This window comes from Diceros bicornis, chromosome 5 (genome assembly GCF_020826845.1).
Source record: "Diceros bicornis minor isolate mBicDic1 chromosome 5, mDicBic1.mat.cur, whole genome shotgun sequence".
NCBI lineage: Eukaryota > Metazoa > Chordata > Mammalia > Perissodactyla > Rhinocerotidae > Diceros > Diceros bicornis.
The window spans coordinates 65,772,115-65,783,533 of NC_080744.1; the positions used below are offsets into that span (position 1 = coordinate 65,772,115).

Below are 11,419 nucleotides of genomic sequence, written 5' to 3' on the forward strand. Positions count from 1 at the left end.
ACGAGTGGGAAAGGAAAGTTGCCCAGACAGGAGACATCTAGGCTGAATCTTGAACGAGGAGTAAGAGTCCACCAGGCCTGCTGCGAGTTAAAGGACTTCCCAGGCCGAGGGAACTTTAGAAGCAGAAAAGTGGAGAATTAAAACCACAGGTCATTGTGATGTGAAATGCTGTAAGGCGGAAAGGGTAGTCTGGCTCTGCTAGAGAGGGAGTCACAAGACCACAAAACTGTGATCTACTTATGACTGGGGAAAAAATGTGTACTTTCAGAGCAAGCTTGAGGGCATCCCCTTTCCTGCCTCCCGGGTGGGCTCTTCCCTTGATGGTTGATAATAAATCTCCTAGTAACTGCCCCCAAATCCCCTCCCTTCACACAAAACTCCACAAATCAGAGTTTGTACCTACTGCAAGCAGTAAGATATTGCTTGGACTTTGGGTGCAAGATGGAGAATGCCCAGAGATAAGAGGGGGGCCTGGTCCCACAGAGGCTTACATAGGAAGTCCAAGAGTCAGGACTTTATTCTGTGGGCAACTGAAAATCACCCCAAACATTTGCATTTTAGAAGTCTCATATTGAATAGTTGGATGGATAAGAAACCAGTTAAGAGGCCCATTTTTGTGTGTGTGTGTGTGGAAGATTGGCCCTGAGCTAACATCTGCCAATCCTCCTCTCTTTTTGCTGAGGAAGACTGGCGCTGGGCTAACATCTGTGCCCATCTTAGGAGGCCCCTTTTTATAGAAGGTGGAAGATAATGAGAGCTTTAACTACATCAGCGAGGGAGGAAGAGCCGTATAGATCCAGGAAATAATGAGTAACCAGAAGCAGAGGGTTAATGCAAGAGAGGCCTGAGGATTGACCAGTGAGAACTCCACAGATATGTATTGAGTCACCGACCCTGTCTTCCTGGTTCACCACTGTATTATCAGAGCATAGTTGAATCTCTGACTGCAACAGGAGATAAAAATAATGCTATTGTGTGGCATTATTTGGCTAGTAGGTAATTATTTTAAAATAAAATTGCATTTTAGTATCAGTATTGTAATTCCCTGTCCATTTGTCTGTCTTCTTCACTAATGTAAAAACTCGTGAAGGACAGATTCTGTGTTCACTGTTCTATTCCTAGCCCTTGGCACAGGGTCTAGCACATAGTAGAAGCTCAATAAAGACTTGTTAAGTGAATGACTGAAGGGCCCTGCATATCTCTTCTCCTATGTAGCATCTACTTCAGGTCTTAGCTGAGACCAGACCAACAAGTGGCTGTGAATGAAGTACAGGTGTGCTGAGACAGTGATTCCCCTCAATCCTTAGGGTGGCTGGGCAGAGTCTAGGGCAGCTAGACATCCTGGGCAGTCAACTGCAGCCAAGAGCAATGTCCTGTATGTGCTGCGAGACGAGAAACTTTGATAAGCACTTAGACATCACCTCCTTTGAGGTGCTTAACACCCTCATTTTAGCCTCTTGTCCGTGTCCCCCACAGACCACATGGTGAATGAGTGGTATCTTTTTCAGAGTTGTATCCTTACTGCCCGAGCCAGGACTCTGCACACAGTAAGTGTTCAACATGCATTTGTAGAAAGAATGCATGAATGAGGAAGCATTGGTATTAAAAATTTCAAGACAGTCAGAATTTCCATGTGCAGAGGATAAGAGCAGTCCAGTGGAAGGACTACAAGTCAGAAAGAAAATTCCATCTAACTTGTTCACTTTAGGATCCATAGGTCCTAGAACAGAGTCTGGCACACAGACATTTAATGAATATTTTTGAATGAATAGAATGAAATGGCAAACGAACTTAGGCAGAGATCTTTGAAGAATCTGGAGTGATACAAGACAAGTGACAGTTCTGTTCATCTAAAACCAAGAGTGCATGAAGAGAAATACTGTTAACAATAATGTTAGTACCCCTCTGCAATAGGAGCTGTTTGATTAAAGCTCTTGCCCACTTTAAGCTTATATCAAACTCAGATAAACTCATGGAAGGACATCGGAAATCCTATTCAGGCTTAGACCAACAGTCCATGCCTCTGATGTTGGGATTTTTAGACCAAAAATGGGCACGTTCATCTAGTTAGAGCAGCTATGTGGTGTTTAAGGCCCTTTCAATAGGGACTCCTTTTGCTTAAACTACATCCTTCTCCAGGCATCCTGATGGCTGCTCTGGACTAGGATTATCTTGGCTCTAGTCTGATTTCTTAGGCCTTCCTGCCTAGAGCCTCAATGGTTATAATGCTTATGCTGGCCAAACCCACGGAAATAATCTGAAACCTCCTTAAGGGAGGTGGGACAGTGATGAAACCTTAAACTGAGGGTATAAGTCCTTTACAGAAAATCATTCAGACCCTACATTATTATCCACTGGAATTCCCCAGTTGGCCCTGAAAGGTTTATTTATTTATTTATTTAATTTTTTTTTTTTTTTACTAACCCAATATTCATTATTCCTCTCTCTTTTTTTTTTTTGTGAGGAAGATCAGCCCTGAGCTAACATCCATGCTAATCCTCCTCTTTTTTTTTGCTGAGGAAGACTGGCTCTGAGCTAATATCTATTGCCAATCCTCCTCCTTTTTTTCCCCAAAGCCCCAGTAGATAGTTGTATGTCATAGTTGCACATCCTTCTAGTTGCTGTATGTGGGACGTGGCCTCAGCATTGCCGGAGAAGCGGTGCGTCGGTGCGGGCCCGGTATCCAAACCCAGGCCGCCAGTAGTGGAGCGCGCGCACTTAACCGCTAAGCCACGGGGCCGGCCCGGCCCTGAAAGATTTATTACTCCCTTCTTCTCCCATTCTTCTCTTGCCTGGGTCCTCCATATCTTATTTTCTTCCATTGACTAATAGCCAGGCTACAGCCTCCAAGAACCCTAGAGCACAAGTCTCTTCAACTTTTCTGTCCTTTGGCCATCTACTAACATTTGATTTCAGAAAACATTAGTGGCACATTACTGTGGTACATGTTTCTAAAATGTCCAATTTCTTTTTTTTTTTTTTTGGTGAGGAAGATTGCCCCTGAGCTAACACCCATTGCCAATCCTCCTCTTTTTGCTGAGGAAGATTATCCTTGAGCTAACATCTGCCCCAATCTTCCTCTATTTTACATGTAGGACACTGCCACAGCATGGATCGATGAGCGGTGCGTAGGTCCGTGCTCAGGATCCAAACCTGCAAACCCCGGGCCACCAGAGCAGAGTGCAGAAATTTAACCACTACGCCACCGGGCCAGCCCCTAAAATGTCTAATTTCTGTGGGTGGACCTCTTGGTGGTAAGAGCACAGTTAAAATGTCTTACTTCTGTTGGAAGTGCCTTTGGATCTTTCTCTTGGATTCCTTTTTCTTCATATTGGGATTGATTTGTCTCCCATGTGGATGGCACAGAAAATGCAGTGGGGCTTCCTCCCACTTGGGAGAGAACTGGGAAGAGGAGGCAGGAGGTGTGTAGTAGAAGGGAGCCTGGGGCAGGACGTAGTCTAGGCAGAAGGAATCCCTGTGGCACCAGGATGGGGATGCCTAGCTCGCCCGTATAGAGTATTCATTAGAGATGTGGGTCAAGGACCCAGCTAGAGTGTTCCTTGGCCTGGAGTGTCCTCAGTGTGTCTTTCCCAATGGGACCTGGCAGGGTTATGGCCACTTTAGGCAGTTGTCAGAGCTCAGTGGTTTGAAGATTCTGCTCCGGGCCTCATACTATCTTGAGTAAAGATCAAGCATCCATAAAATTCCATAGAGAAGAATCAAGCTCTCACAAAGATTTAGGGAGAAGCATTATACTACTGAACTCAAATCAATATATGCTGTTTGTAATGCATGTTAGAAAACTTGGTTTAATCCCCTATTGTAAACTTCTGCTTGAACTAAGACAACAACAAAACAATCCCCCACCCCCCCCAAAAGGAGTACATGATAGAGATCTAGGGGAAATTTTTGAGAATCGTAAAAATTTAGACCTAGATGTGATCTTAGAAATTACCTAGTTCACTTTTCTCATTTAAGATAAGAGAACTGAGACCCAGAGAGGTGAAGTGCTGTTTCTCAAGAGCAAGAGTAGGATATTATTCATAATGATACTTCCAGCACCTAGCACAATGCCAAGTACATAGTGGGTGCTCAATAAATATTTGTCAAATGACTAAATTCATTCCTTGCTAGGTGTAGTACAGTGCTTTGCATGCAGTAGGCACACCAACAAATTTTTACATTGAAATTATTCAACCAAGAGCAAATATAGCCGGATAGTGGTAAGGCTGGAAATAGACCACAGATGTGTGGTTTTCCTGACCAGGACTCTCTCTACTGCACAGGATTGTGCCTCTGGAAATGCCTGTAGTCATCTAGTCTCCTTGAGATTGAATGCACTTTGGTCCTGGAGCCCACTGTGCCTACATCCTGTTCTTAGCCCACTGCCTTACTCTAGAGAGGAATGATCATTGGATTTGTTTTTTTTGATCAGTGGATTTGAATGTGCATGGCCAACTTTCAATTAACTTTACAACTAGAAAGAAGCAATGATGCAAAAAATTTGAAAGTCACTATGTTTGGCCAGTGCTTTTCTATCTTGGCAGTAGCTGATTTATCTTCCTAAAGAAAGTTTGCTTAGGGCCGGCCCCTTGGCTTAGCGGTTAAGTGTGCGCGCTCCGCTGCTGGCGGCCCGGGTTCGGATCCTGGGCGCGCACCGATGCATCGCTTCTCCGGCCATGCTGAGGCCTCGTCCCTCATACAGCAACTAGAAGGATGTGCAGCTATGACATACAACTATCTGCTGTGGCTTTGGGGGGAAAAAATAAATAAATAAAATCTTTAAAAAAAAAAAAAAGAAAATTTGCTTAGGAAAATATTAAAATCCACTAAACTTCCTTGAGTCCACATTAGCCAGATAGTGGCAGGAGACCAGTGCAGTGGAAGGATAAAGAATTGTTCAGAGCCAACAGGTGAACACAGGTAATTATGAATTAATTGGAGCTCTAACTATGGAGACAAAGGTCAAAGAAACAGTTATCCTTCCCATTACTATGAGTGATGATATAAAATGTCACTATGAGTGATAATGTACTATGAGTGATAATATAAAAATGCTTCAGTAATTAAAAAGATTCTTCGTGTTCTAAGTGCAAAAGATTAAACACTTGATATTCCTGTTAGAGATCTTTTAGTTGCAGGGAAGAGAACCCCAACTAGCTCAACAGTGGGGAGATTATCATCTTCTCAAGCATCTAGGCATAAGAAGCTAATTATAGCCAGGGTCAAGTGGGCTGGAATATCTATTAGGAATCAAGGTTACCCGTTGGTCTCTCAGGACCCATCTTGTTTCTCATCCCTACCCCTGCATCTGCTTCATTCTCCTGCTCTTCCTAATTTATTCCCTCAGTATTCCTGTTTCAGATTCTCCAGAGAAAGAATATGATTGGCCCAGCAAGGAAGAGATGTCATTCTTGAATCAAACAGCTGTGGCCATAGGTAAGGAATGGCAGAGTCATCTAATCTGTAGACGGTCAAAGCTCCATCCTTGAACAGGTGCTAGAGAGGGAATAGATTCACTTAGAAGGGAACATGTGGGGAGGCAATGACTGTCATTTCTTTATTATAAAAGCAATACATATTTATTTTTGAAAATTCAAACACCACCATATTGTGCATAGATGGTATGACTCTCAGTTCACAAACTTGGCTATACAGGAATTGCAAGTTTGTTTTCCAGAATAACTTATTTTCTAACTTCTTGACCCAAGCCCCTGATCTGCTGGGTTACAAGGAAATGTCACCACAGTCTTTCGTGACCTTTACCCCCTTCCCTGGGCTTATTTCACACTTTTGAACCCTTTACAGTGCCAAGGGACTGCATAAAAGCCAGAAATATAAAGATTACTGGCACTTTAGCACATATTTCTATGTGTATATATGTATGACATAGTGTGTATGGTCATTTCTGTGTATGACCATTTTCTATATACACACATCCATAATTTTTAACAATAAAAGATTAGAGCATGATATAACCACTATTCTACAGATTTTTCAATTAACAATATATTGTATTATGTAAAAGAACTAATATTCTGGGTTTTTTTTTTTTCTATTTTATAGAGGCAGAATTGACATATTACACTGTATAAGTTTAGGTTGTATGCATAGTGATTGGACTTACATGTATTATGCAATGATTACCACAAGTTTAGTTAACATCTATCAGCTCATATAGATACAAAAATCTCTATACATATATATATTTTTCCTTTGTGTAGCTCTTAGGATTTACTCTTTTAGCAACTTTCATATATATCGTTTGTTGTTGTTAGTGCCATTGAGTCAATTCTGACTCCTAGCAACCCTGAGTATAGCAGAGGTTGTTGCTACCGCTGATGCATTGAAATCATTTTTTTTTATTTGCTGAGGAAGATTGGCCCTGGGCTAACATCCGTACACATCTTCCTCTACTTTATATGTGGGATGCCTGCCACAGCATGGCTTGATAAGCGGTGCATAGGTCCGCGCCCAGGATCTGAACTTGCAGACCCCAGGCCACCAAAGAGGAGCACATGAACTTAACCACTATGCCGCTGGGCCAGCCCTTTGAAATTAATTTTTAAAAAGATGTCTGTTACAATACTGATAGGCTCCAGCAATACAGAAACAGTATACACGACTTCCAAATCGTTACAGAAAAAGAAAAGGACCAAAGAAAACTGGATCATTCTGGCAAAATAAGAGAGAGAGGGGAGGAAGCAACAAGAATATGTAATTAATAGAAAATACAAAGAATAAGAGGATAGGAATAAGTCCAATCTGTCTAAACTATCGCACTACAGTCATGAGCAGCATAACGACATTTCAGTCAATGACGGACCGCATATACAATGGTGGTCCCATAAGATTAGTACCATATAGCCTAGGTGTGTAGTAGGCTGTACCATCTAGGTTTGTGTAAGTACTGTAGGGGAGGAAGAAATTTTCCTCTACCCTTCTAGGTTCTTCTGACTTATCTAAGAATTAAATTGATATTAGACAGATTAATAGGAGAAAAACAAACAAAAGTTTAATAACATGTATACATGGGAGACACCCAGGAACACCAAGTAACTCACCAAAATGGCTGAAGCCCCCATCTTAAATACCATCCTCAGCTGAAGACAAAAGAAGATGTTGGGGGCGGGGAGAGTCAGGGACATCAAAGGGAAGGAAGGCAATTCACAGGTAGGTGAAAAGGAGCAAACGTTTGGAAAACAGAACGTTTGACCACACAGAAACAGAAGAACACAGAGGGGAGCCCAAGAAACAGGCTTCTCTAGGTTCCTCCCTGTCTACCACCTAGATCATGTTATGTTAAGGTGATAGCTCACTTCTTGAGACAGGTTTTTTTATCTGAATTCTTTTAGGCAGTTAAGGAGGAGGTAACAAGAAAAACTTTCTAATTCTTTTGTTTCTTAAAAATAATCAGCCTAAAATAATAAAATAATAATGCCTCGTGTTAAAGAGACACATTCTGGGGTGGTGAATTTTGTTCCCCTTTAGTACTCTCTATGATGTTGACACAACTACGAAAAGACTTAATGACACGTTTCTCATAATGTATCTCCATTGTTAAGCGACACATGACTGTATATGTAAATAGGTTAAATTCCACCATTAAAAGGTAAAGACTCTTAGAGTGAGCAAAGAACAGTCTAAATGTTGTTGATAGGAGACATTTAAAATGATACCAAAATGATGACAGTAAAAGAATGGAGTATCAAAGATATACCAGGAGAATGCAAACAGAAAGAGAGCAAGGGAGACATTTATTAACATCTGATGGAACCCAAGGCAAAAAATTTATGTGGAACAAAGGTAAATATTTATCATGACAAAAGGTACAATTCACAGAGTAGATAGATGTCGTGAACCATCACACACCTGACAACAAAGAAACAAACATGCATAAAGCAAAAACTAGAAGAAATATAAGGGAAAAGAAAAAATTATAATCATAGTGAGAAATATTAACATTTCTCTGAGAATATTTTATCAAGTGCAGAGAAAATAAATAACATGAATGTCTTGAATAAATACCATTAATAATTTAAATATTACAGATTTAGAATCTTATATCCTACACAAATATATTTAAAACTTGGGGTCTTATACATTGTTTTTAAATGCCTATAGGAGATTTAGAAAAACCGACAAAAAAACAAATAGTACTAGATTCCAAAAAGTAAAATTCTTATAGGACATGTTTTTTGACCATAATATATTAAAACTGCAAAAAAATCAAAACATGTGGGGTTTTGTTAACTTTAAATAATTCTTGGGTCAACTGTAAAAACAAATATTCCTAGAAGTATACCAGAAGAATAATGTATCCTGTCTAAAAATATTTTATTACAGGAATGTAAAATTAGATAAACATTAGGAAATGAATTAAGGGAATGTTTGTAGTAAATAGATTAAAGGAGAAAGACCATATTCTAGTTAAGAAGGAATTTGATACAGACGTTCTAAATTAAAAATCTTGATAAAATAGAAATAGAATGAAACTTCTTTAACCTGAAAATGAATATACATCTGAAACAAAAAGCAATAGAATGAGTTCTGTTAAAGTCAAGAGGAAGATAAGGACGCCTACGGCCCTTAATAAACACTGTTCTGGAGGGTCCAATTAATGTAGTAATACAGGGCCGGCCCTGTGGCTTAGCGGTTAAGTGCGTGCGCTCTGCTACTGGCGGCCTGGGGTTCGGATCCCGGCGCACACCGACGCACCACTTCTCCGGCCATGCTGAGGCCGCGTCCCACATACAGCAACTAGAAGGATGTGCAACTATAACATACGACTATCTACTGGAGCTTTGGGGAAGAAAAAAAAAAAGGAGGAAGATTGGCAAGAGATGTTAGCTCAGAGCGGGTCTCCCTCAGCAAAAGGAGGAGGATTAGCATGGATGTTAGCTCAGGGCTGACCTCCCTCACAAAAAAAAAAAAAAATGTAGTAAGACAAATTTTGTAAAGGAAGATACAGATTATCATTATTTGCAGATGATATGTTGTGTACTTAGAAAATCCAAGAGAATTACCCAAAGGAACTATTAGAATAAAAATAATTCAGTCAAGTGGCCTGATAAAAGATAAATAAGTAGAAAAAATAGCTTGTTTATATGTTAGCAGTAACAAATTAGAAAATGAAGTGGAGATTTTTGAGTTACAAAAGCAGGTGGGTTAATGTATATAAAGCACCTAGCACAGTCCCTAGCAGCTAAGAGGTTATACAAATAAACAGTAATAATAATAATATTGATTTTTTAGACTCCTAGAAGTGAAAGTACCAAGAGAAAAGGTACATTTTTAAGATTCTTAATTTATATATCCAATTTATTCTTTTAACTTTTTGTTAAAGTGTAATATACATGTAGAACTCTGGTAATCAGTGCCCAGATCAAGAAATCGAATATTTCCAGCACCCAAAAGCCCCTTACATGTCCCCTCCTGGTCCCTAGTCATCTTCCTCCCAGGAGTATTTCTGACTTCTGACAACACAGATTAGCTTTGCCTGTTTTGTACTGCATATGAATGGAATCACACGCATGTACTCCTTCGTGTGTGGCTCCTTTTGCTCAGCTGTATGTTTACAAGAATCATTCATATTGCTCGTGGGCTCGTAGATTATTCATATTGCTGTATAGGATTTCATCGTGAGAATGTACCACAATTTTCCATTCTTCTGTTGATGGGCAGGTGGGTGGTTTCCAATTTGGGGCTGTTATGAAGAGTGCTGCTGAGGGCTCTGTAACGCGTGTCTTTTGGTGGACGTATAGACACTTTTCTGTTGCACACCTGCCTAGAGTGACAAGGGCATGTGTTTATTCAGCTCCAGCAGATACTGCCAAGGAGTTTTTCAAAGTGATTACACCAATCTGCGCTCCCAGCAGACGTGTCTGAGGGTTTCAGTTGCTCCACGTACTTGGCAACACTTTTTCATTTGAGCCATTCTGGTGGATGTGTGATGATTTGGCATTATGGTTTACTTTGCATTTCCCTGAAGACTAATGAAGCTGAGCACCTTTTTATATGTTTATTGGCCTTTTTGATATCTTGCAAAACGTCAGTTAAGGACTTTGCTCATTTTTCATTAGGTTGTCTCTCTTTCCTATTGATTTGTAAGAGTTCTTTATATATTCTTGCTACAAGTCCTTTGTTAGGTATACTTATTGCAATGATCTTACCCCACTCCGTGGATTGCCTTTTTACTCTCTCGATGGTATCTTCTGGTGAATAGAAGTCCTGTTAAAAAAAATCTTGGCCTTCTTCAAGGTCACAAAGATGTTACTCTATGTTTTCTTCTAATCAAATTGCCTTTTGTTTTCACTGCCGTGAAACTATTTTAATATCTTTTTCTCTATGACTGAATATACAAAGATAATGGAAGTAATATATTCTTCTGCTGTAAAGATGGGTGTAATACATCAAAATCCACTTGTTGAATTTTCTTTAAATAATCCTCCAGAGCAACTTGAAGAAAAGCAGGAAATGCTTTCACAAGAACACTTTGTGGAAGGATCTAGCATGCTTTTAGTGCGTGTGTGCCTCGCTAGCAATGACATATATTACATTTCTCACATTTTTTTCTTGGTTCTTCTGTAGAAAATACTCTTGTGAAATACCACGTGTTGTATTTGTCAAACATACAAATATCCAAAGGAAGAAATAGGCTTCTTCTGCTACCATTATAGGGCACTGCTCTCAAACATGTGACAAAGCCTTGTGCTTTTCCATTGTGACTTGTGACATGATCTTCATGAAGATCTTTTATATCCAGTATTTCTGGTGTTAAAAAAAGAAAAGGGGCCAGCCCAGTGGTGTAGTGGTTGAGTTCTCGCACTCCACTTTGGTGGCCCGGGGTTCACAGGTTCGGATCCCAGGGGCAGACCTACACACTGCTCATCTAGCCATGCTGTGGTGACATGCCACATACAAAATAGAGGAAGACTGGCAACAGATGTTAGCTCAGGGCTACATCTGGCAACATCTGTTGCCAGTCTTCCTCTATTTTGTATGTGGGTCACTGCCACAGCATGGCCACCAATAAGTGGTGTAGGTCCATGCAGCTGAAGTGGAGCATGTCAAACTTAACCACTAGGCCACCAGGCCAGCCCTCAGTGACTTTCATAAGTCATCTTTTAGTCAGATTATGTCTTTGGACAGCAGCTTCCCATCCCCTTTTTCTTCTCAGAACTCTGTGTGGGAGGCTTGGTTTTACATCCTTCCTAGGGCTCTGTGAAGTCAACCTTGGGCCCAGAAATGGGGCCTGCCTCTGCTGGTGCGCAGACCTTCCATAGTTCAATGGCCACAGGCTGACGTGGTGTATTGTTACAGTACATATTGTCCACGTTTTTTTCCAAAACTGCCTTCTCATCAGTCCGATTGTTTTCTCAGAGACTGAGTCCTCAACCAGCCTGAGCCAGTTTCACAT

General features: G+C 40.6%; 1 pseudogene; it reads right to left on the minus strand.

Moving 5' to 3' along the window:
* Positions 1-10,330: 10,330 nt before the first annotated feature.
* LOC131405426 (NADH dehydrogenase (ubiquinone) complex I, assembly factor 6-like) lies at positions 10,331-11,419 on the minus strand (annotated as a pseudogene).